General features: G+C 31.9%; 1 long non-coding RNA gene across 1 annotated transcript in view; it reads right to left on the reverse strand.

Annotated features, from left to right (window-relative positions):
- LOC134691066 (uncharacterized) overlaps window positions 1–27,491 on the reverse strand; it is a 28,674-nt gene extending 1,183 nt beyond the window's left edge. Inside the window, exon 1 of the long non-coding RNA XR_010102089.1 lies at window positions 27,381–27,491. This is a non-coding gene — a long non-coding RNA (uncharacterized LOC134691066). The remainder of the gene's footprint in view (window positions 1–27,380) is intronic.
- Window positions 27,492–27,874: the final 383 nt, after the last annotated feature.

Raw genomic sequence — 27,874 nt, forward strand, 5'->3', positions numbered from 1 at the left:
TATTGAATTTATAACTTAACTTCTTAATAAAGTTTTTGACTGTTTTAGTTGTTGCATTTGTTTTTTTTCCTTACATTAAACTATTGTCGGAAGTATATGATAAAGCGATTAATACATGGCCTTTTCCATATCAGCCTGGGTATCATCCCTCGACCCATATGATACCCAGGCTGATATGGAAAAGGCCATGTATTAATCTCTATTTTATCTTACCTCCAATAGATTTATTGGGATATGATTGGTTAATGGACTACACGTGGTGACTACGTATATTTGATATAGGATGTCCTAAACAAATACATGGCTAGTTACCATATGGGGTTAGTAAGGAGTTGCTTCCCTTTCCAAACAAAAAAGATGCCACAACCCTTTATAAAAACAACACGGTGTTGAGGAAAAATCTGAAAGGATTCAACTGACGACGAAATTAACGATGAAAGGTTGAAATAAGTTCATAAAACATAATGAAAGTAACAAGTTGTTACCGTTGGCATAACGGAGTTACTTCCCTTTAAAAAAAGAAATCTGAAAGGATTCAACGACAAAGAAGTAAATACATGTAATACACGATTGAAATAAATTCTTACAAGAGATTTAAAGCTTAAAAGTTGATATTGTTGTCATTTGTTTTCAGTACAGACAAATGGAAGTATAGGATATTAATACTTAATATTGAAGACTTGAGGCTTTGATAGGCCGCGAGTCAAAATACCACATGCGTAGATAGTCGGCAAGATAAATTCGTTACACGGTGTGCTAGTATATTAGAAAAGTATCGCATTCATGAATGTTTGATATTAAAAAAACATCGCTATGATATAAGACAAACATCGCATTGATATAATACGACTCAAACTTATTTCTGTTACAATTTTTGGAAAAACATATTTCACTTGTAAATAATTACACTAGATGTATGTTTCATTATAATAGGTTATTCTGATTGGCTACACTACAATCTCGCGTTATTCCTTAAGCAACTTCATTACACAATAAAATTTATCATTCATGATGACACGAGGTCCAACAATAAAGTGAAAGTTCATGTAAGCGTTAATTTTGTTACAGATACGAAATTTTAGTGATGTTGATCCTCAAACATTAAGCCGGTCATGAACTAAGTTTGTGAATTATGTTTGCGGTTTTCTTGACATGCATTGTGACGTGTCCTCGTATTCATTTTATATTAGAAAACTATAGCAGTTATATTAGAAAAGTATCGCATTCATACATTTTTGATATTAAAAAAACATCGCTATGATATAAGACAAACATCGCATTGATATAATACAACTCAAACTTATTTCTTTAACAATTTTTGGAAAAACATATTTCACTTGTAAATAATTACACTAGATGTATGTTTCATTATAATAGGTTATTCTGATTGGCTACACTACAATCTCGCGTTATTCCTTAAGCAACTTCATTACACAATAAAATTTATCATTCATGATGACACGAGGTCCAACAATAAAGTGCACAGGTAAATTAGATAAAAACTGTAATTATAAGTATTGAATGCTTCTTTTGTAACTTCATAGGGTTGTAAAAGCGTTGACCGTGCGCACCTTTTTAGAATGAAGCGCTTTCGCATCAACGCTTGTACATCCCAATGAAGTTACAAAAAGAAGCATTCAATTCTTACATATTTTTTGTTTGAAACCTATAAATCATTATGTTTCATGCTTATTGTTTATATTTTAGTCCATACTCAAACGAATACGTTCACCATCGACAGCTAATGTACATTTCCAGTCTATGGAAGAAGGGAATCGATAAAAACTGTTCTTATATCACAAAGCGATATTGTCTAATATCAATTGTAAATATGCAGACATTCCATGCGGAAAATGTTGTTTTCGGCTACGAAAAAGTAAGAAAATACTAACTTTAAAACTTATTATTCAAATATAAACAACAATTGAGTCTAAATATACATTCAGAAGTTAGTTAGAACCAAACGTTTATGTCTGTGTAAAATTTGAAGTGCTGTGTTTTTCTTATATACATAAATATACAAATGCTATTATTTCTAATATCAATGCGATACTTTTAAAATATCATAGCGGAGTTTTTCTTATATCAATATTAGTACTTATAAGTATTAATATTTGACTGCTGTACCCATATTTTGACAGTTGTACCTATTATGTCTGTTTTGTTCACGCATCGTTGTAAATATGACAAAATTTGATGAGACTGTCATACACGTGAAAGGTTTAGCGCTATAAAACCAGGTTCAATCCACCATTTTCAAAATTTGAAAATGCCAGTACCGATGGGGTTTAATAAACAATGTCGTAATCAAATAGCTAAGTATCAAAATTATTGTTTACATATATAACATTTAGCAAATTTTTTAATGAACGCACCAAAATAATATATATCTGATATGCTCGCAACGCACGCATGGAAGACTTTCTTTATTGTTAACAATGAAACTAACTTGTGACAAAGATGAATCATACTGTCCTCGTTCAGATTGATTCGACAAAATCTGACCTGTACTTTTGAATCTCCTTTTTTTATACAAATTAGACCGTTGGTTTTCCTGTTTGAATGGTTTAACACTAGTGATTTTTTTGTTCCTATATAGCATGGTGTTCGCTGTGAGCCAAGGCTCCATGTTTTAGGCCCTACTTTGATCTATAATGGTTTACTTGAAACAAATTAATATTTTGATGGAAAGTTGTCTCATTCAAACTCATGTATCATCTTCTTATATCTATAAATCTTGAAAATTTTCCCTTATAAATAACTGCTTTTCAGTCCTCGAAAACGTCATTTTGGTGCTGAATCTTTTGTAAGTGCAATATGAAGCACAATTCAAAAGCTTTAACGGTAACGACAGTTATGATGGTACAAGAACGATTACGTCAATAAAATTAACAAATAAACAGCACTGAACGATCTAAATTGATAAATATGTCGTACTTGACTTTCAGCCTATGTCGTCTGGACTTTAGCTGGCCTGGTAAAAACGAAGAATTCCAAAATAACTAGATTTTATTATAACTGACATTTCATGGCAACTCTTATAATACAATTTCAAATAAATGCATCTCTTGTATACACATTCGCATGGAATACTGAATATTTACAAAATAAATAACATTTACGGAATTAATGTTTACTGCATATTTTCACTTAAAAATCATCTATATTAATAGTAATGTAATAAACTAAAAACGCTCATTCTAAATAAATAAAACTAAATAAATAAAACTAATTTAAAAAGTAAATGTGAAATGTAATTTTCATAAAAAGTATGCTTTAAAATATTAAATATGAATTACCTGGTAAAAACAAAGAATTCCAAAATAACTAGATTTTAATTGAAATTTCATGGCAACTGACGAATAGCCCAAAACAATAGCTTAAAAAGGTCGTTGTTCACGTGCTTAGAGATCCCAGGTTTTCTTCGTTTTACCAATGATAATTCTCGTTACATAATTTAGTAACTGACCACAACATTTTAATTGGTCACTCATAATTTTGTCTTGTCAACCAAGCTGACACTTTAATCTAAATTATTGATTTTCGTATATCTATGTTGCGACAATATATGTAATTTTGACAATAGGCCTAATTGCCTACACTCTTTCTTTTATTCAAAATATAGCATGTATAATTAATGAATGAATAATTATCAATATTTGTCAAACATTTGTAAAATCTATTTTCTTCTAAATTGTCCATTTTTACAAATTCATTTTGAGAATAAAAAAATAAAATATTTAATAAAAGAAAGTTTGCAAAGCTGTTGTTATAGATATATTTTGAAATTCCGAATTTGCAAAATAGGAAATATAACAAATATAGAAAAGATACGGATTGTTATTTTGCACTAAGAAATGTTCCCGTATTTATACGATCGGTTACTAGTAAAAAACGAAAGTCAAATCTCTGTGGCAACAATACATCGGAATGCCCCCATGGTCATCGCGATGTAAAATAGCGTCCATGCGGCGAGCTGATTATGTTCATAGAGATGTCGATTTACCAACGGGAAAAGTCTTTGATATCCAAAAAGAACTGTTTTCCTTGTCAATATTTTTTTCTATGTTAATAATAAACACATTTTCTGTTTGCCAAGATTTTTGATTTTCGTTGTATCTGAAGTTGTTCAATTTATAGTCTGAGGCTACTCAGTTGGTATCTTGAAAGTTCGCCGGGACATCAGCATTTGTACATTTTAATTTGTTTGGAATATTTATTTTACCATTTGAATAAACATTGTTATTTGGAGCTGTATTGGATTGGATTGTTTGAATGAATGTTTTTTTTTTCTTTTAAGTAATGATATTTTTTTGTCTATTTCGAAATTACCCATGTGGATAGGCTATAGCAGTGTGACCTCAAGGGTGGATCCAGCCGTTTTCAAAAGGGGGTTCCTAACCCAGGACAAAGGGGGTCCAACCATATGTCCCCATTCAAATTCATTGATCGGCCATAAAAAGGGAGTTTCCAACCCCCGGAACCCCCATCCCTTGGATCCACCACTGAATGGACCTATATTAGAATCTAATAGGTCGGTAGACTATTTACAACCGTATTTAAATTCCGCCCTTGCTTCATCACTTCAAATAAAATTAGTCGGTTAAACAATGTGATTGAAAACAGTAGACTGAACAGGTTGTTAACACTTTCAACTATCAATAGGGTCAAGCAACATTTTCGAAATGATAAGTTCATGTAAGCGTTAATTGTGTTACAGATACGAAATTTTAGTGATATTGAATTGATCCTCAAACATTAAGCCGGTCATGAACTAAGTTTGTGAATTATGTTTGCGGTTTTCTTGACATGCATTGTGACGTGTCCTCGTATTCATTTTATATTAGAAAACTATAGCAGTTATATTAGAAAAGTATCGCATTCATAAATTTTTGATATTAAAGAAACATCGCTATGATATAAGACAAACATCGCATTGATATAATAAAATATAGCAGTATCTTTGACTTATAGGTGATTTTGGCTTAACAAATAATTGAATTCATCTCAATTGCATTCCACTGAATTTGCTACATGATATTCATTGAATGTGCACATCTACAAATGATAAATCGTGCATTTATGATGCATTTATTCAACAATTCAATTTTCTCGTTTAAATACACCTTGCTTGTTATTACATGAAATAATTCATGGAAATTATACAGCAGACGTATGTCGTGTTAAATGTCACCCTGTTTTAAGAAAAGATTCATTACTTTATACCGAGAAATCTGCCTTTCTTCGTACAAATGCTAACATTCGTCTGAAATTTCCTACAATGCAACTCGTTGATATTATTTGACAGATATAAGACAATATTGCTTGTTGATATAAGAATAGTTTTTATCGAATCGCTTCTTCATTGACTGATTTCATTGTGTTGTATATTTCTCCGCCTGATATGAGGCCTTTTATTAAACAACAATTGAAAATGTTTTTTTCTAGATTGCAGTATAAAGAAAATAAAAGTGCACGGACTTGACATATCAACGATAAAGGATTCGGCCCAAAAGGGGGAAAAAGCTCGTCCTTCCCCAGTTTCTCAGCCTCATACAAAAAAGTTTATATTTTCCGGACATTGACCTAATTAGGTCTTTCCATTTTTCCGTGGAAAGACCTATTGATTTGGTTCTGATTATCATTTTTTTTTTCCGCCTTTTTTTTGCTCGTAACATCTTCAGGATTAGGGTGGCTATTTGAACCGAAGCTATCCGGAGACTCCATATGAGAGTAATTCCCCTTATGCATTTGAAAAAAGAGATATGCATTTCTAACTGGTAAATTATAAGGCATAGGGTCTTTTGATTTGAGGTCCCTGGGCCAAAAAATGAAAAATGAAAATTAGGTCAAGGCCAAAGGTCAATGTCATATTCTAAATTTGGATTTTTGCTTATTTTTATTTATTTAAAAAAACTGTTTAAGATATCCACAAACTATTTTTACTAAATTAAAAGTTGCCACATGTCGTTACACGGAAATTTTGATTGCAAGAGTATGTTGACCGTAAAATAACATGTATGGTGGTATAACTCATTTACCAAGTATAATAAAAGCCTAGGGTAATTTAATTAAAGGTCCTTGGTTTATGACCTTGAAATTGAGCTCAAGGTCAAAGTTAAATTTGACGTTCTAGATTTTGACTTTTGCTTTAACTTCATACCTAAACACCATAAAGCCATGGGACTTTTTTCATTAGGTTGCAACTTACATGACCTCGAAAATCTTACTGGAAATGACCTTGTGTAAACCGGAAATAGCTTTGTTTTGTACTTATTTGATGTAAAAGTATATAGAACCAGTGACGGATCCAGAACTTTTCATAAGGGGTTTGGGGGGGGGGGGGGGCTGACTGACCTAAGGAGGGTGGCCGACTCCAGTCATGCTTCAGTGATTCCCTTTATAATCAACCAAATTTTTCCGGATTTTCCCACGAAAGGGGGGACCCGGGCCCCCAGGCCCCCCTGGATCCGCCTATGAGAACCTATATATTTGGAATCAGAGTCAAGCAAACTATCCAATAATACCAGAAGCGACATTTTTCTGACCGGAAGTAACAAATTATCTCCCTTATTTCAACAAAATTGTTTAGAAACCATATATTTTAGGAATCAGCGTACATTAAGGTATCATTTGACAATGTATATGACAATTTAAACAGTATTTTAATATTTTGATATCAAAATGAATAGCTAGAAGTGGAAAGACCTTCAATTGTTCTCTGATCAATTGGTTTTTAATATTGTATATGTATTTGTATATTCTCGTGAAATCTCGTATTTAACACATGACATGGGTAAATCTATTTGTTCTTGCTGTGCTATAATCCGGATTATGCACAGCAAAGGTGTGCATTAACTACCTCAGATATACTGCACAGTTCAAAAGTACTCTGATCTTTAGGGGCGGACCCTGGATTTTGAAAGGTGTGTAATTCCATAAAATTAAAATGATACCACCGAGTGTAGCAAGACTTAAATTTGACGAGTTTATGCTAAATCATGATATGTTTTCAAATCAAGGGTGGTGGCATAAAATAAAATATTTAACTATATCAATGTAAATATTAAATCAGTGTTTCAGTTAAACCGGATAGAAAATATTTTTTTGTAACTTCTGCCAAAAAAAGGAATGTTTTTATCAAATAAACAAATAAATTAAATCTGATTTGGATTAGTTTTGTGCTCTATAGAATTTATTACGACTGATTAGACAAGTATGCCTTTTTAGTGCCTATGATCGAATTTGATGAGGGGGGTAAACAGCAGATCAATCAGACTTAGATGCGACATGTCATAAAAAATCAATACAGTAGAAAAAAAAAATTACAGGGTGATGGGGGAGTAAAAGATTGAAAAGAGAAACTATTTGTTCTTCAGTTTACTTAATATTTCAGGGGGATTCGCAGCAGATCCATCAAATTTTGCTTAGATCATGGATTACTGACAAATGTAGTCGATAAATAATCGATTACCTGAAGGATTTTTGTACAATCGATAATTAATCGATTACTCAGATTTTCACATGGCATCGATTACAATCGATTACTTTATCAAAAGTAATTACATTACTTTTTGATTACTGTCAATTACATGGCTTAAAAATGTCAACCAAAATATAAAGCAAGTTAATCACAATTATGGGTCACCATAGCTGTGCAGATTAAATCCTATATACCGATTTGCTTGGCCAATAACTATAACTTAATGACAATTTAGGGAGAATGGTTATGTGGTTGTATAAATAGAAACGACACAACGACCTTTTTCTGGCTTGATTAAATTTTGAAGAACCGTGGATGGGGAGAAATTGTTTAATGTGTGGGAATTCTCCTTTCTGCTACATGTTTATACGGTGTACCGTGGTTTCGCATCAGGGAGCTACCATTTTATTTTATAAAACGGGGGGGGGGGGGGGGGGGGGGGGGGGGGGGGAGCGGTAGGATGAAATTTAAAAAAGAGACAGGAAAGAAGTTTTTGATTATAAAAAAAAGCAGGATTAGACATTTTGCCAAAAAAAGGCAAGATGACAATGTATTTTATAAAAAAAAGTCAGAATAAGCTAATAAAAATAAGACAGGACAGATTACAACAAAGAATTCAGGACGAAACTTGTAATTCTAGCCCCTCCTAAAATTCAAATGGTAGCTTCTTTAGGGAGCTACCATTTGATTTTTATGGGGGGGCTAGGATGAAATTTGAAAAAAAATAGGCAGGACAGAAGTTTTGAGTAAAAAAAAAAGGCAGGATGAGCATCTTGGCAAAAAAAAAGGCAGGATGACAATTTGGGTAAAAAAAGTCAGGATAAACTAGTAAAAAAAAAGGCAGGACCGAATAGAGTGAAAAATAAAAAGGCAGGACAGAGATTACAACTAAAAAAAAAGCAGGACAAAATTTTTCATCCTAGCCCCCCCATAAAAATCAAATGGTAGCTCCCTTAACTGCAACGTATTTTAACACGCTATCACAAAAAGAAACTGGGTGTATCTTGTGACTGGGAGTGGGTAATGTGTTGGCCTGAACCACACACACACAAAATAAACAATACGAATAGTCTGCACCGACTCCGACTCTGGAGCTGAGTTAAACTCTTGCAAGAAAAGACGACTCTGGTTTGCGCTATGCATAGTTTAATAGTTCAGCATGGAACACAATTGTACACAATAGGAACTGCTCAGTGTAATACTAAATCCAATCTGACCTATCGAAATAACTGTTTTTAAACAAACAAAAATATACTTGGATAGACTTTATTGTGACAAATTCAATTAACGGATTAAAGAAAAACCAGCACATAGATAATGTCACAGAATTTATCCTGAAGATATAATTGAAACTCAGAAAAATGCATCCAATGTACCCAACAACCCTTCGCAAGACAACATGTATCCATCTCAACAAGGCAGTCAATTTCTAAGGGAGCACTTTGGCTCACGAGACGAATCAAGAGCAGGTTTTGGCCGTCCACGCCACATGTAGGACAGGCAAACAAGAGGACAGTTTAACTTTAAATCCAGTATATGTAACAATTCTCACTCATTAAATATTTCATGTTTAAATGTATGTGGCCTAAAAAATCGATTAATATTTAAAGAATTTACTGATTTGATTGAACTAAATGACATTTTTGTATGTATTGAGTCAAAACTAGATGATTTAGACCAGCTTAACTTGCCTAAGGAATATGATTATTTTACCAAAAATAGAAAAAAAATTGAACGAAAATCTGGAGGTATAACAGTAATTTATAAAAAATGTTTAAAAAATTTCTTACATTTATTAACACAGACTCTGAGTTTGTACTTTGGGTTAAAGTAGATATTCCAATGCAATTAACTAAAATTATGTTTGGTTGTATTTATGTACCTCCTGAAAATTCAAGGTACGGCTAACTCCTCCAAGGATGCCTTTGATGAAATTGAAACAGAATTAATTACGTTAAAAGATCAAAGCTCTGCAACTGCACTACTTGGCGATTTTAATGCCAGATCAGGGTCTCTTTGTGATTATATTATACCAGACGATGAACTTTCAAAAATTTTGAATTATGATGGAATAGATGAGATAGATAGATGTCTATATGACTATCATTATTTATGTTTATATAATGTACCCTTACAAAGATCGTCTGAGGACAAAGGTCGCATCAATGTATATGGTAACAAACTTTTGCAATTATGTAAAAACAATTGTTTATATATTTATGGAACGCCATCACTGCCTTATAAGAAGACACTACTATGACATAATGCAAATGTTGCTTACATGATGTTAATTCTCCTTTATACAAAATGTATGATGTGAACTCTTCATTACATGATGTGAATTCTTCTTTACATGATGTGAACTCTTCTTTACATGATGTGAACTCTTCTTTACATGATGTGAACTCTTCATTACATGATGTGAATTCTTCTTTACATGATGTGAACTCTTCATTACATGATGTGAATTCTTCATTACATGATGTGAATTCTTCATTACATGATGTGAATTCTTCTTTACGTGATGTGAACTCTTCATTACATGATGTGAATTCTTCATTACATGATGGAAACTCTTCATTACATGATGTGAAAACTTCACTACATTACATGATGTGAAAACTTCATTACATTATGTGAAAACTGCATTACATTATGTGAAAACGTCTTTACGTGATGTGGTTGTTTCATTACATGATGCAAAACTTTCCATATGTGCTGTGAAAATAAAACCCTTGTACATGATGCGAATACTTTAGTGTATGATGTGAATATTGCAGTACGTGATGATATAACTGCATTACCTGATGTGAACCTTATAATTATACGTCATGTAAATTGTTAAATGAGACCATCCTCCCGGGACGTGTAGTTGCCAGTATTGTGTCCCTATTCGACCATCTGGACACCTTATGTCAGATTATGGCTGAACAACAGACAATTAATTAAATGAGACTATGTTTAGTCACAAATGTACAATAATTGCGGACAAACGAGAGTTAACAAACTTTTTTAAAGGAAGTTCAAAAATAGAGTAATTTCAAGTGTAAAATGAAAAATAAAGTGTTCCCCGAGTTAGTCTTTAGTAAAGTAAATTGGCTTCGCGTTGTGTTTTAAGTAGTAAAATTGCACCAAGAAGAGATGACTAACGCTAGCGAACTGCACCGAAGTGGTGACTAACTCTTAACTCAAGTGGACTACTGGGCTTTGTTCATTGTTGAAGGCCGTCAGTGACCTATAATTGTTGATGTTTGTGTCATTTTGGTCTTTTGTGGATAGTTGTCTCATTGGCAATGACACCACATCTTCTTTTTATACTACAGACCGGCGAGTTTTTTTTAGACCTGTACAAGGCCGACTCCGATTGAAAACAATTAAAATCCTTATATTGTCATTAAACCGGATAACTTTTACATTAAAGGTACTGAAAACAAATTGAATAAACTAATATTCACTGAAACATTACAGAAACATCAAAAGTTAAATACTAAATCAGTTAAATTAACAATCCTTACTTTTATCTCACTATGGAGTTTAAATCAAATTAAACTCAAAATAAACATTTACAGCTAATTTCCAAAAGCATGTAGAGCAAGACTTTAGTTAGCTTCCTTGCTTTTTTTTTTATTTTGTACAATCATTAGGATAACACCCAATCAAATTCAAATATTACATATTCAGTTTCGACTACGCCTATATATATATTGTTTAAAGATTTCAATCTTATTTACCAAGCTTGTATAAACAATCATAGGAACAAAGCAAGCAATCGAACCAAAGTTTTGCTTTACATGCATTAGGAAATTAGCTGTAATCAACAAATAATTAATCTATCCAAAAGTAAGGGGAATTAACTAGGCACATTTATTACACTATTATACGGTTCATATTTACGGGAACCTCAGTATAATATACTAAACGTTTATGAGTAGTTGAAGCGGACTTTAGGTTTGCACTTTATCCGTCTGTCAGAATGTCCGTCCGGAAAACTAGCTTTCCGCATTTTTTAGTTTTAAACATATTTATTTATAATGGATTCGGTAACACGTTTTGCAACTTATTTAAATCCCTTTCCACTTTGCAAATGCGAGTTCTGATTTGTAGCGGCATTAGCCTACTCGTTTTCGAAATCTACAAGGATGTCTTTTACGTGCAAGAGATATGGCACTGTTGTTGGCCATGCTTTAAGATATTGATTTGATATTTAGTATATAATATAACTTTGACAAGTACAGATCAAGTTCTAATTTTGTTACGGTTTGAGGATTTTTTTGCAGAGTTATGGCCCTTGGACTCAGAAAATTCACTCAGATAATTGGTTTCCATATTTTTTTTTTTTTTTTTTTTTTATAAATATATTGACTTAAAATTTGACATAAAAATTAGTAGTGAAACCATGACAAGTTACAGATCAAGTGCGAATTGTGTTTGCAAAGTAATGGTCCTCGAACTTAGAAAAATAATGCAATTAACTTACAGATTTAGATTTGAAATTTGGTTTATAGTTTGACCATTACAAGTTTACAGATCAAGTTTAAATTTAGTTTTGATTTGATGATATTTTGCAAATTCATCTGATCCTTAGACCTAGAAAACTCACACAATGTTCTGCACATGTTTTAATCATGCTTGTCTAACTACCGTTATATTAATTTGGTATTTGGTATCTACTTTTAACATTACAATTTACACATCAATTTCAAATTTTCTGTTTGAGAATAATGAATTTTTACTGGTAGGGGACTATGTATTGCCATGCAATACTTTCAGAATGCTGGATACTACCCATACTGGTCTTTGTCCACACTTTTTAAGTTTGTGTATCACTTCTTAGCCATTTTTTTTGATTTTTTTTTAAGTTTAGATAAATTAATAGATTAGTTAATTTGAAAGTGAGATATGTAACAAAGTAACGTAAGTGAGACAATTGTACATGTACCGTATAGTTTCTGGATATACACGATATAGGAGAAGTATTTTCGAATAATTTTAGGAATGGGTTTGCCAACATTGCCTCTAAAAAGTACTATTTTCATATAAAATTCATTTGAATTAGGTTCCTTAATTTATACAAATATATAAAAAAAAAAGACTTAAACTTAAAAAGAAAATTTTAAATATGACACGGCCATGCTTATATAAGCTCTAAATGTATAGCATCACTCATAACTTACATAAGTTTTATATTCAGCTCCCTTTAAATGCATTTAAGGATGCACTTAGTTGAAATTAAAAAAAATCCAGAAATCAAAATTGATACTATAAGTCGAAAGAGCATCAGCTAAGGAACAAAATAAGCTAAACAATATTGATAGGTCATGGAGTTCCTTTTTGAGATATTTCAGTTTTAAAAAATGGCGGGAAAAGGCTGACTTGGGACTTTTACCTTGCATTTGCATTGGTATTACTTGGATCTCAAAATTAGCTATTGAAGATTTTTATGAAAATAAAAATTGGTGTTATGGGGAAAAATATTTTACCCTATAGCTTTGGAAAAAATCCAAGGAGTCTGAATAATAATAATAACGTCCGAGAGGTCCCGTGTTCTTATAAAGATGTTTTGACATAATGAAGTGTTCACATAACGTCATATGAGTTTCTTACCTCGTTACCCATTTGACATTACGATATATATATTTTTGGCATAATGTAATAGAAATAAGACATAAAGATTTTTTAACATAACGTAAAGAAATGTTCGCATCATGTTATAAAACTTTCAGATTAGGTAATGAAACAACCACATCACGTAATGAAGTTTTCACATCATGTAAAGAGGAAACCACATCATGTGATGAAGTTTTCACATCATGTAATGAAGTTTTCACATCATGTAATGAAGTTTTCACATCATGTAATGAAGTTTTCACATCATGTAAAGAGGAAACCACATCATGTAATGAAGAATTCACATCATGTAAAGAAGATTTTACATCATGTAAAGAACAATTCACATCATGTAATGAAGAATTCACGTCAGGTAAAGAAGAATTCACATCATATAAAGGAGAATTCACATCATGTAAGCAACATTTGCATCATGTCATAGTAGTTTCTTCTTAAAAGGCAGTGATGGCGTTCCATATATATTGCTAATGGCAGAATTGGTAACGACAAAAATATGGGCAAAGTAACTAGCAAAGAAACTAGTCTAGTTGATTACTTAATAGTATCAGGAGATTTGTTCCCCTATATTACGGAATTTGAAGTTATTGATTTTGATTCTTTATTTTCTGATATTCATTGTAGATTGCGATTCAATCTTTCAGCGATGTTACCTGATGATTTGCTTGATAAAAACAATTCACCGAATGTGCCTAGTAAGCATATTCGTTGGATAGGTGACAAAAGAGATCAATTTGTTGACAGCGTTGAAAGTAAATTGACCATTGATAACTTGTCGAACCAGTTAGACACGCTTGATATAACTAATGAAAATTTTCATACTGACCTTAAGGAATTAGTCGAAAGTTTAAATAAAGTGTTTCTTGATTCAGCCATTGAAAACTTCGGAAATAAACCCGCCAAAATTAATCGAAATTCAAAACAACATCAACCGTGGTTTAATGCGCAATGTCGTTTAAAACGAGATAATTTTCACCAAGCAAAGAAAAAAACATAATTTATTTAAAACGGAGGAAAGTAGATACAATTTGAAAATAGCTAGTAAGGCATATAAAACAGTAATGAACAAAAGTTACGAGGAGTTTCAATTTAAAGCTGAAAACGAGCTGCGTAGTATGGATCAACATGATCCAAAAAAATTATGGAATGTTTTGAATAATTTTGAAAGACCACATGATAAAAACACACCAATCGATCTTGATGAACTTCATGATTATTTTAAAAATTTGAACACAGACGAAAACGAGATGATGTAGATTTTGAAATACCAGATTGCAATGACGAACGTGTAAATGCAATCTTAAATGGTAAAATTACAGAAAATGAAATTTTTAAAGCCGTTATAGATTTAAAAAACGGAAAAGCGCCAGGTTACGATATGGTCACCAATGAATATATAAAATCTACCATTCAATTTATGATGCCCCTTTATCTTAAGTTATTTAATAAAATATTAGACTCTGGAGCCATTCCTGAAGCTTGGACATTAGGTATTATTTTGCCATTTTTCAAAAATAAGGGGGACCCCCTTAATCCTGACTCATACAGAGGAATTACTCTAGTATCTTCTCTGGGAAAATTATTTACTGCCATACTAAATGGGAGACTTTCAAAATATGCAGACTTATTTGAAATAATTCCAGAAGCACAAGCTGGCTTCAGGAAAGGCTATTCAACTCTGGATAACATATTTTGTTTACATGTGCTGATAGAATTATATTTATCATTTGGTAAAAAACTTTATTGTACGTTTATCGACTTTAAAAAAGGGTTTGATACTGTTTGGAGATTGGGGTTATGGCAAAAGATGGTAAAAAATCAAGTTACCGGAAAAATTTTAAGAGTGATTTTTAATATGTATGATAACATTAAATCTTGTGTCAAAAAGGGAAATGATATATATGGCTTCTTTTCTAGTGATCTCGGGGTACGCCAAGGAGAAAATTTATCACCTTTTTTGTTTTCTATTTTTCTTTCGGATCTAGAAGAATTTTTGTGTGAGAATAACGTAAATGGACTTGAAACAGTATCAACGCATTGTCAAGAACATATTGGACTATATTTACAAATTTTTATTTTATTTTATGCAGATGACACTATCATACTTGCTGAAACAGCAAGTGATATGCAAAATACATTAGATATGTTTGAATTATATTGTACACAATGGAAACTTTCTGTGAACACAGATAAGACAAAGATTATGATATTTTCAAAAAGAAAAACCAAAAGAAACCACTTACATGATTTTAAATTATATGGTTCTGATATTGAAATAGTAGATTTTTATCCTTATCTAGGCTTGCTGATTAATTGTAACGGTAGATTTACAAATGCCAGAAAAAAATTGATAGAACAAGCAGAAAAGGCACTTTATGCTCTCTACAGAAAAATAAGGAATTTAAATATTCCTATTGATTTGCAACTAAAATTGTTCGATTCTTTGGTTGAACCCATACTGATTTACTCTTGTGAAGTATGGGGTTTCGAAAACATAGATGCTTTAGAAAGAGTTCATTTAAAATTTTTGAAAAGAATTCTTTCATTAAGAAGCAGTGCTCCTAATTATATGGTGTACGGCGAAACTGGCACGTATCCCTTGGAAATTAAAGTACGATTACAATGTACGAATTTTATCATTCTGGTCAAAATTATTGTTAAACAGCACGAAATTATCAGGATTGTTATACCAATTTTTGTATAAAATGCATAATTCTGGAAATATTGTTTCTAAGTGGATTAATTGTATTAAATCTACATTAGATAACACAGGTTTAAGCTATGTATGGAACAATCAATGTATTTTAAGAAATGTTGACATCAAAATATATGTAAAGCAAATTTTACAAGATCAGTTTATTCAAAAGTGGTTTAGTGATGCTGAAAACTCTTCTAGAGGTGGATATTATTTACTGTTTAAACACGCTTTTTGTTTAGAAAATTATTTGGTAAAATTAAAAAAAGAAAATAGAATACATATTACCAAACTTAGATGCTCAAATATCAAAATTCCACTAGAAACTGGTCGATGGCATAATATTCCAAAAGAGGAAAGACTATGTACTTTGTGCAAAAATAATTGTATTGGAAATCAGTTTCATTACTTATTTGTATGTCAAAATGACGAGGTTAAAAAATTAAGACGTGCATATATCCCAAATTACTATATTGTTAACCCTTCAGAATATAAAATGAAAGGTTTGTTGTCTTTATGTAATGTAAAAGTCTTAAATAACTTGTCTATTTTTATCAAAAAACTTATGAAATATCTATGATTCTATATATTATCACTTTAAAGGGACGACATCAAAAGTTCAATGTGGGATGAGGGACTTAATTCAGATAGTTTTTTTACTGACCCCCCTACCCCCCTTTTAACTTAATTTGGGAAAAATTAATTGACCCATATAGATATATGTAAAATCGATGTAGGATAAACAAAACTTGCAGCAAGTTCAATCCCCCCCACCCCAAACTATTCGAATGAGATTTTTTATCCTTCATTGGTCTTTTGATGTCGTACCTTACATGTAATCGACTGGCGATCTCAGATCCCATTATTGCGTAAACCCCTGAGGGTTTACGCAGTATATATTGGACGAGTGATGTAGTCTTTCGGAACACCGGATGTTATTCGGAACACTTCTGTTCTTTCTATGACCACCTTTCAAATACATGCGCACAATAGCTATGACCACCTTTCAAATGCACGCGCAATAGCTTACTAATTTGTTGAATATGCATTAGCATCTTAAGTTGCTATAGAGATATTTTACGTATGATCTGAAATTTATTATGATATAATATTTTCTTGCACACGATTACAAGCTGCTAATATTAACCTACATGCGTAGTATTTTAATTAGTCAAACGATGTAACCAGCTGTGTTTAGATATGAGATCAGATTTCATGTAAACAATGCGCTTTATTTTCTGAACGAGAATAATTAAACATAAAATCTTTAGAAAGAGTTTTAGTAGCATTTTATTTTTGATTTTACGTTTAGTGAAGATGTACATGTTGTAAAAAGCAAGCTATTTATTTTTTTTATACTGAAATTAAGTCTTTCTTGCATATGATTAAATTACAGTTATTTTTGTTTGTTAAATATTGCAACTTTAATAAAAAAAAAAAATAGTTATTAAAAATAAAATTAAATAGATATTGAATATGAAAAAATAAAATATTTTGAACGAGAACAATTAAAAATAATATCTTTAAAAAAAAGTATTAACACTTTTGAAATTTTACGTCTAGGATAGACCAAGGACATGGAAATATAATCATAAATACGTGCCTCAAATAGGTGTAAAAACGAGGATTTTTTTTTTAATTTGTTTATTGAAAATAACGTTAAAATTAATTATGAAAGTTCTGTCCGTATTTATTTTCATTAATATTATATTGCAAATTTAAAGTTTGTTTAAATATTGCAACATTATTTACTTTTTTTTTAAAACAAGGAGGTCACATAAAAACCTCTGAATCCTTTTCGTCATTAAAATGCGACTGATAAGTATAGATATTCAATATGAAGGGGGGAAAAATAATTACAGTGACTGAAATCTAAATTTAAAATTTATTTAAAAGAAAATACACATTTGACCATGCAGATGTAAGAAATGATATTTCAAGCAATGAAACAACGAATTAAATGTGCCACTTTAATTATGACTGATAACCTAAAAATGAATCATGCATGCATTTTAAGCAGACTTAACCAGGTCGGCGATAAGATATCGAATATAAAAAAGAAGATATGGTTTGGTCTCAATGAGTCAACTTTCTACAAGAAATTAAACCAAAATAACACAGAAATACAAACTATCATAATGGGTCACCGTACGGCCTCCAACAACAGGCAAAGCACGTACCACATAGTCGGCTATAAAAGGCCCCGAAATGACAATGTAAAACAATTAGTCAAAAAAGAAAATTAACAAATTCCGTATCATCGTATGCGTAACTCAGTTGCTCACCAGAGGAACGCTACGCAAGCGTTTAAACCCGCGTTCCATAAGTTTGAAGTACGTCGAAATGCAAAGGTATACGCTTGGTGAACGCTTTTACTTCAAGAAAATTTTAATGGAACATGAAAAATTTCATTCAGCTCAAGCGTTTGCCAAGCGTATACCTGTAAACTGCACGTACATAATATACACGCTACACGAGCGTTGAAAACGCTACAGATATTAAAGTTTGAGACACGTTAAGGGCACATTGCATACAAAAATACTCGTCGCCTTAAAGCTTTCATTCAGGAGAAGAAGTCCGATACCGGTGAAACTTCATCAAACTTACAGAAGATATTACACCCTCTCCAACCATGCAACATGGGACTAGACAAAGAAGTACAGGAACTACTCCCCTTAGTTTGAGCTGTACAAGATCTACAAAAATATCCAGCCTGCCTCAAAGGTGCATAGGATCGACCATGATCCAGCACTAATGATACAAGTACCAACCAGAGTTACAATGACGTGGAAGTAAGTCTTTAAAGGCCACCGAGCGGCCTCCAAAAATAAAAAATAAAACACTATTTAGTCGGCTATTAAATGCCCGGACCATTAAGATTTAAAAACAAAAATCAAACAAAACTAAAAAGCCTTATTGATAACAAAATAATTTACGAAAAAAACTTGACCGACATGAATTATGAATAACAACCACTGTACTACATGTTCCTGGCTTTAGAATGGACATTGGCACATAAACAATGTGGTGACCATAAACCCAATCCTCCCTAATGAACCAAACCTTAAGGACAACACATCGCAAGAAAAAAACTGTAAAATATCAGTTGCAATTCGCGTCCCTAAAAATATGGGTACGGTGACGGTACAATAATCACTTACATAAAAACAATAGACACAAATCACTGAAATAATCGCACTTACCGTTAGCTATTTCAAAGCTAGTGAACATGTAGACGAACCAGTGGTCATAGACGGACTGGTTAACATGTACACAGACGGGCGAATGTGACAGACTTATAGACAAACATTCACATATAGACATACCTGCAGTTGGGAATGTAGAAAGACTAGGAGAAACGCTTAGGTACGCTTTACGCACACCCAATACACGCTTAAGCTCGTTGTGCACACGATACAGATATGGTTGACAGATTGAATGCATCAAAATTACTAGCGCATTGGTAGCGTGCATGATTTTATTTACCACGTCCGACGTACGTCGGATCTATACGTTGATGTGTGAAGCCGGAATTACATTAGGTAAACAGGCAATGTCAGTTTCTAATTCTTATGCACAACAAACGTAATATAAGACAATAATTCTTATATCATTTGCATATCTATAAATACTTGAATTGGATTGGTCAAGTAGAATTTTTCTCTTGGTTTACACTTCGATAAACCATGTTTCCGAAACTACTTTTGTAATCTATTCATGCGCGATACACATTATTGCAGGGATACTCGGATTTTCAGCAGGTTTAGATTATAAAACAATTGCATAACAGTTTTTTCTAATGGATATATAACCAAACAATAAAAAATGAAATAAAATAAATGCACTAAAGCTTCGAAAATGTATAAAAATAAAATTTAAATAAAATTCCGGGAAATTTCACGAATGATTTGGCGAATTTACGTCATGGCAAAACACGACGTCATACGATTGAAAACTTTCAGACGGGAGATTATTTCGTTACTTGTACGCTTCAAATTCGGAAAATATCTAATTAAAATGAAGTTTTTGAGGTAGGTGCTAGTTCATTTTAGATTCTGTTACATTTATCGAACATTTAAGTTTTTAAGAAAGTCAAGATGGCGGCGTACTCCTTAGCTACGACATGTCATTGTGCTTCTGATGGTACATATAGTAGCCTTCATAATAATAATGTAAATTAATAATCGCGTATGTTTGGCTGAAGAATTATAAGGATTAAACACATTTTTTCTAGAGGTTATTGATGTGTAAACCTGGTCTCTAACTCACAAACTTGACATAAAAGTCCTTCGGACTTTTATTCAGTTTGTGAGTTAACCGCCCCGGTTTACACATCAATAACCTCTAGAAAAAATGTGTTTAATCCTATAATACATCTTTATTAAACAATTATCTAATATATATATAATGCCAAACAAGCATTTGGGTTTACGATTGCATTTCTTTTTTTAAAGAAAGCAACTTGTTATAGCTTTGAATGATTATCACGTGTTTTGTATGTGTAAACTTGTGTACAGATAATTAGGTATCATGAACTATGTATGTATATTTCTTTCTATCTTGTTCACCATTGTTAATTATTACTTGTATTATTTGTCTGCCTCTTGTTACAGTGTAAACTGTCTAGAGTGTTAATAAAAGTTGAAGTTGAAGTTGATAATAATTAAATGAATTTATGTGCGGTATGCGGAAGGTATTTGAAAGATTGCGTATTAATCTTATAATCTTTGTATAAGTTGTATACTATTGCCGTTAACCGGTTTGGCGGTCAGTATAAAAGTAAATTGCACGGGTTTTTAGTTATCGAGGACTGGGTAGTGACCACATACGCGCACGTCATATATATATAGGTAGAAGTTTATTTTATTTTTTTGTATACAAAATATTTGTATTCAAGTTTTATATAGAAAGTATTTAAATGTGTTGTATTTATTTTGTAGATTATTTTGTTGCAGAACATTTTGTCCAAGATTCTGACATCTTGTGTTTTTGATGGACTTTATTATTTTAGTTTGATGGACTAGACCAGATCAGATACATATTGTATAAGAAATAAAATTTGAGGTGGTCACTGCGCCATTCAGTATCCAAACTTTTTTTGTTTGTTTTATTGTATTTAGAAAGTAAAGGCTAAAGTTGAAGTGTAAATAATTGGATGTGCTCAGTTATTTACACATATGTTCAAAATAGATGGAGCATTTTAGCACATAAATACTTTATGTTTGGTTAAACAATGTGCATTAAAACATAACCATAGAACATACAGACTTATTAATCGAATTAGTAGATACAAAAATAATAGGTATAAGATTGAAGTAAATGCCGTGACAAACAAATTGAAACCTGAAATAAATTAAATAAATTTCCGATCGACTTAAAAATCTTCCATAATGAAAATAACCAAATCCCTGATCGATTTTATAAATCTTTTACAAAAGGTACGAAAAGTCTCAAAATCAAATGGGGTCCATTTTTTTCCCCACTGTGACAACACATTGATGGGTGGATATAGACATAATTATGAACAAATAATTCAGTTTTTCACCTCATAATTGACAATTTATAAATCACTTTTCTTTGAAAGATAATTATCTTTATTCAAACAACAATAACAACAAAAAATATTATACACAACATTACTACGAATGAATGAAAAAAGTGAACATTTGCGACAAATAATTCAGATTGTGATATTTTTATTCAAATTAATTAATAAAGAAAATAATGTAAAGACATTGGAGTCTTTTGCATTAAAATGGGAGACTATGACCTCGAACGGCAGTGACCTAGAGTGGTTGATTGTGTTTTGCCATTTTACACTAACGAATGTACTTTTCTTTTGCTGTCGTAATGACAAAAATAATAATTAGGGACTGTTCATTTCCTTTCATTTTGGGGAGGGGAATTTGTGGAAACAGAGGAGTTTTCTGATTTTTACCTGTCCTCACGTTGAGGAAGGTAAATAAATTCAAAACCCCTTCCAAACAAAGACACTTAAATACCCCCCCCCCAACAACAACAAAAACAAAAAGTTTAAAAAAAAAAAAAAAAATGTCCATAAAAGTATATTATTATTTTTAACAAAAATACATGCATACAATATCGATTATAATTATATTTTATCATTCAATAAGATGAAGCATTGATAGTGGATGTAGAGCTTATAAAGTGAGAAAAGTTCTTTGTGAATTCTGGGAACTTGATTTGGATATGATAATTATATATAAAAAATAAAATTGCCAATTAGACAGCTACTTGTATCCGGCGTTTTGCATTTGCGCCGATCTGCATTTCATTTGCGCCGATTTTTTCTTTCATTTGCGCCGATTATTTTTTTCATTTGCGCCGATTTTTTCACAGGTAAATTACAGGTAAATTACAGGTGAATAGATACAAGAAGATGTGGTATGAGTGCCAATGAGACAACTCTTATTTTTGTTATCATGAAAGACCTTTTTTAGTTGCATAACATAGATATAAAACTGTTTTAAACTATGAAAAGTATCGAAAAAAAGTTCAATTCCATGTGATGAATGATGAATTTTTATAATGAAAGAGCAATGTCATACGCCCGTATCCGGCGTTTTGCATTTGCGCCGATCTGCATTTCATTTGCGCCGATTTTTTCTTTCATTTGCGCCGATTATTTTTTTCATTTGCGCCGATTTTTTCACAGGTAAATTACAGGTAAATTACAGGTGAATAGATACAAGAAGATGTGGTATGAGTGCCAATGAGACAACTCTTATTTTTGTTATCATGAAAGACCTTTTTTAGTTGCATAACATAGATATAAAACTGTTTTAAACTATGAAAAGTATCGAAAAAAAGTTCAATTCCATGTGATGAATGATGAATTTTTATAATGAAAGAGCATTGATCTGAGATCTCTGTTGATGTAATTTATCACACAAATCTCTAGAAATTGTTTCAACCGCATTTAAGGTATTGCTGTCGTTTGAAGAGTAGAACCCACTAGTTTTCTGCAGTCAAGTTAACAATTAATTGGCTTAATGTTTCCCTAGTTTGAAAATTAGTTTTCCGCTGATTTAATTGGGCATAGAAATGGACATCTAGTGAAAAAATGTTGAAGGTTTTCTTCCTCAAGTTTGCATAGCAGGCAAATTGGGTCTGTACCTCCTATATTAAATATAGCTTTAGTTGCCTATAAAAAGTAGGTTCACGTTAGTATTCTATCTTTTGTTGTGGCTTTCTTTGTATTCCCTGGAATTTACATGTAAAAGTATTACCTGTAACTTACCTGTAAATCCAATTAGGATAAAATAAAAATCGGCGCAAATGAAAAAATGAAATCGGCGCAAATGAAAGAATGAAAATTTTCAAAATCGGCGCAAATGTCATACGCCCCTTGTATCAAATAGGTTACCATACGGCCTTCGTATTTTCATGCCGGTAACGAAGTACTGGCTATACCGGGCTGGTAATACTGTTAATTCAGAAATAATTGCGTGCACTTACTATTGCGATTTTGTCATTTTAGACTTAAATGCGATTTTAATTTTTACTATTTTGAAACAAATCCTGTTTAATTCATAAATTTACAGTACTCTATCAGTCAAGTTTTCAACAAAAGACAAGCGTTACTTTCACCTTGGTATTTTCGTCAAACTATTTTGATTCCGGTGCAACCAGTATGTCTTTCAGAAATTCTTCTTGCAAACTAAATTATAAGCCTGGTAGCTTTGAACAATTGTTCCAACTTATATAGACATAAAAGAGGGGTGAAAGATACCAGAGGGGCATTATATCCCATAGGTCACCATACGGCCTTCGTAAGAGTTAAAATTTAGTAGTAAGCAAACATGGGCTACTGTAAAGCCTTCAACAACGAGAAAAAACTCACTGTATATAGTCACCTGTAAAAGGTCGACATGAAAAAAAGAAAACTAAGTCTCATTTCAATTCACTAAAAAACAATTACATGTATGGTAGACCTGACCAATGACAACCACTGTACTACAGGCTCCTAACTTAAGAAGACATATACAGAATTTGGCAGGAGAAAACATGCTTGTGAGATCTCAATTCTCCCTCCCTTGGGACGGCAGTGTTATAGTACAACACAGTCAAGAACAAACTGTAACATTTTGCAACTCAAACTATCGGAAAGATGCATCATAGCGAAAGACAACACAAACAACCGAATAAAAAAAGTACTATCGTATCTAAACTGGTTCCCGATCGCAATGTCTCAGAAAAAATCCTAAATACATTAATATATTAACACTATTTATTTTCTGAGACAATTGCCTGTGTATATACCAATATAAATCGTGACTGCGTATGGCTATCAGCTAACACCTGGAACGTAGTACCGGGTACCAGGATATATAGTACCAAAATAATAGAACGGTTGACTTGAATGCATGTACATTTATGTTATATTGAATATTGTTTTGTCGTGAAATTAGCTATTGTTCTGATTTCCGGAAGACTCTTGACAGAAGAACTATTTATGTGAGCGACGGGTCTTGAGTTTACATTTCGGGGAAAACTAGCCGCAAACAACGCATATTAAAGTACTTGGCATTAGCCTACTGGCTACCAAAGTAGAGGCAGACCGGGGTCGACTAGCACCTATATGTTTCGGAAATTCAAACTTTTTAATAAAATAAATTAAAACAAAAAGAATGCATTCAAAATACTTACAAACAACAATAAAGTATAACTAATTATTGTAATTATTTACCTCATCAAAAGACAGTAATTGTATATTATTTACCTCATCAAAAGACAGTAATTGTATATTATTTACCTCATCAAAAGACAGTAATTGTATATTATTTACCTCATCAAAAGACAGTAATTGTATATTATTTACCTCATCGAAAGACAGTAATTGTATATTATTTACCTCATCGAAAGACAGTAATTGTATATTATTTACCTCATCAAAAGACAGTAATTGTATATTATTTACCTCATCGAAAGACAGTAATTGTATATTATTTACCTCATCAAAAGACAGTAATTGTATATTATTTACCTCATCAAAAGACAGTAATTGTATATTATTTACCTCATCGAAAGACAGTAATTGTATATTATTTACCTCATCAAAAGACAGTAATTGTATATTATTTACCTCATCAAAAGACAGTAATTGTATATTATTTACCTCGGATAACAATAAATATTTTGTTAAAACTGCATCTATGAAAACATGAAAACTTTTAATTGTCTTTATTCTAATTAGTTTTAATAATTTTAAAATCATGACCTACCTTTAAATTTCAAAATTCTAATTTTGACGTCTCACAGTAGAAGTTTTACTTGGTTATCAATCGTTTACTTGATAGAATGTCAATTCTACTTTCTTTGTCAGCTTACAATAAGAAATAACCCAATATTGTTATAGTGGCCGAAATAGAGTCAATCAATGGCATATACATACTGGACAATGGTCATAATACATAATGTTTGATAGACTGGAGAAAATGTTTGCAGTAACCAATGGTTACAAATAGCCTGAAAAGATAATGTTTACCTTTCTCGTTTATAGACATAACATTCAATTAATAATTAAAATAATTAAAACGTCACCTTTGTCCAAAATTTATGTCAAATGTCCGTCACAATATACTTATCACTAAAAGATAAATAAATAAAACAATATTTATGTTTACTATATCAATTTTAAAAATGGATTTATAAATTTTAATATTTAACACGATTAATGTACGTAAATAATCAATATACACGCTTTAACCTCAAAACAAGCAAGCAATTGAGAAAATTGCGATGCAAAAAAAAAATCCTATACTACATGTATGATGTTTTTGTTATTGATTTAAAGCAACAACAAAAAAACGAACTATTTTATAAAATTATTTTTTCTTTTGTCTACTTTTATTTCATTTTTGAGACTTTATTTGTTGTTTTTATTTAATTCTTTATAGATTAATTGATGTTTATAATGTTTAGTGTAAATAATGTATAATATACATTCATTTTTTTTCTTTGCTCATTGTTGAAGGCTATAGTTGTTAATTTCTGTGTCATTTTGGTCTCTTGTGGAGAGTTGTCTCACTGGCAATCATACCACATCTTCTTTTTTTATATTCAAAATATTTTTATTGTTCCAATATCAAATGTATATTTAAAAAAAGGGGTTGGACAAACTGCAGTGCCTATACAAATCCTTTTCCATACAAAATGTATTGAATAACACGATAGTATATAATTTTCTGATAAATTCATTGTTGTTGCAGTGAGTCAGGGGAGGCACCCCCCCCCCCACCCCCTTCTTCAAATATTGCAACGTAAACGGATTTTCGTGTGTAAAACGGATTTTCCTTTCATAATCCGTCTCATGACGTTGTACATACCCCGTTAGCTCAGCCGTTTACGTTACTTGTAGAGAGGACTTCTGACAGTATACTGACAGGAAGCAATAAATTCAATAAATGACAGGTATAAAAAACCTAGAAATATCCAGAAATGACGATTTTGCCAAGCAATGTATTTGCTCATACAACACAAAACCAAGATTCATAAAACAGTTTCATATTTAGTAGAGAAAGACAATATAAATACATTGTACATCGCGGTGCATTTTCTGTGAAAAATAAGGGAGCTACCATTTGATTTTTATGGGGGGGGGGGGGGGGGGGGGGGGGGGCTAGGATGAAATTTGAAAAAAATAGGCAGGACAGGAGTTTTGAGTAAAAAAAAAGGCAGGATGAGACACTTGCAAAAAAAAAAAACCATGGCAACAATTTAGGTAAAAAAAAGTCAGGATAAACTAAAAAAAAAAGGCAGGACCGAACAGAGTGAAAAAAAAAGGCAGGATCGAACAGAGTGAAAAATAAAAAGGCAGGACAAAAATTTTCATCCTAGCCCCCCCATAAAAATCAAATGGTAGCTCCCTAACAATAAAAAGTTAATCAGCACTAAGGGTTTGCCTTAGTGCTATCCGATTGAATAAAATGATAGATATTAGACCGTTTAATTAAAAAATTAAAGAGTTGCCGGCACACTAGTCGGCTTTAACTAAAATATTATTCAATAAATCAAGCTCGTGACGTCCCACCTTCCGAGACAAAATAAATATACCCACTCAGACTGGTTCCCACCGACTTTCTTAAGACTAGAACATGAACCTCGTAATTCTATGACTAGGGAACAAAGTCAGTCCAGTATAAAAAAAACACAACAACATCGCATTAATTCTATTCACGTTTAATAATTATCCATCCAACCAGAGCAATGCCTAAAACACATTTTGAATATCATTGACTAGTTCAAGATCTTAAATAAAACATGCGATAATACAAAATTCCATTTCAGAGTAAGGCACGAACAATTCCAAGGATTGACGACCTTTACTCTTAAATATCGCTCGGATTAACCATCTTTCCAAATATCGCTATCAAAATGAACCCCCTCTCTTTATAGACCCGAAATCATAAAATATCTAGCTAGACTAAGTGTACAATTCCCTTTATTTATTTTGGAACGAAAAAGTAAATTAAATTTTTTAGAAATGTTCGACTCTAAAACCAGAAATAAATACATCGAAATACAAAATAAAATAAAATTTAAAGTACAACTTACCAGTATGAAATTTTTCACCAATCTAAAAGAAACATTGTCGTGACAAGGTTTAAATATCCCAGTCTGGACATTGAGCCTCAAGCACGAGAAAAACGGTGTCATCCTGGTTTGCCCACTTTTAATGGTTTATTCCCGATTGAATAGTAAAAATCTTTCTGATCTTAGGGAGCTACCATTTGATTTTTATGGGGGGGCTAGGATGAAATTTGAAAAAATAGGCAGGACAGGAGTTTTGAGTAAAAAAAAAAGGCAGGATGAGACACTTGCAAAAATAAAAAGTCAGGATGACAATTTAGGTAAAAAAATCAGGATAAACTATAAAAAAAAAGGCAGGACCGAACAGAGTGAAAAATAAAAAAGCAGGAGCGAACAGAATGGAAAATAAAAAGGCAGGACAAAATTTTTCATCCTAGCCCCCCCCCCCCCCCCCCCCCCCCATAAAAATCAAATGGTAGCTCCCTTTATAACTTGTGCAAATATATAAGAATTGTAAA

The sequence above is a fragment of the Mytilus trossulus genome, chromosome 11 (assembly GCF_036588685.1).
Source record: "Mytilus trossulus isolate FHL-02 chromosome 11, PNRI_Mtr1.1.1.hap1, whole genome shotgun sequence".
In the NCBI taxonomy this organism is placed as follows: Eukaryota; Metazoa; Mollusca; class Bivalvia; order Mytilida; family Mytilidae; genus Mytilus; species Mytilus trossulus.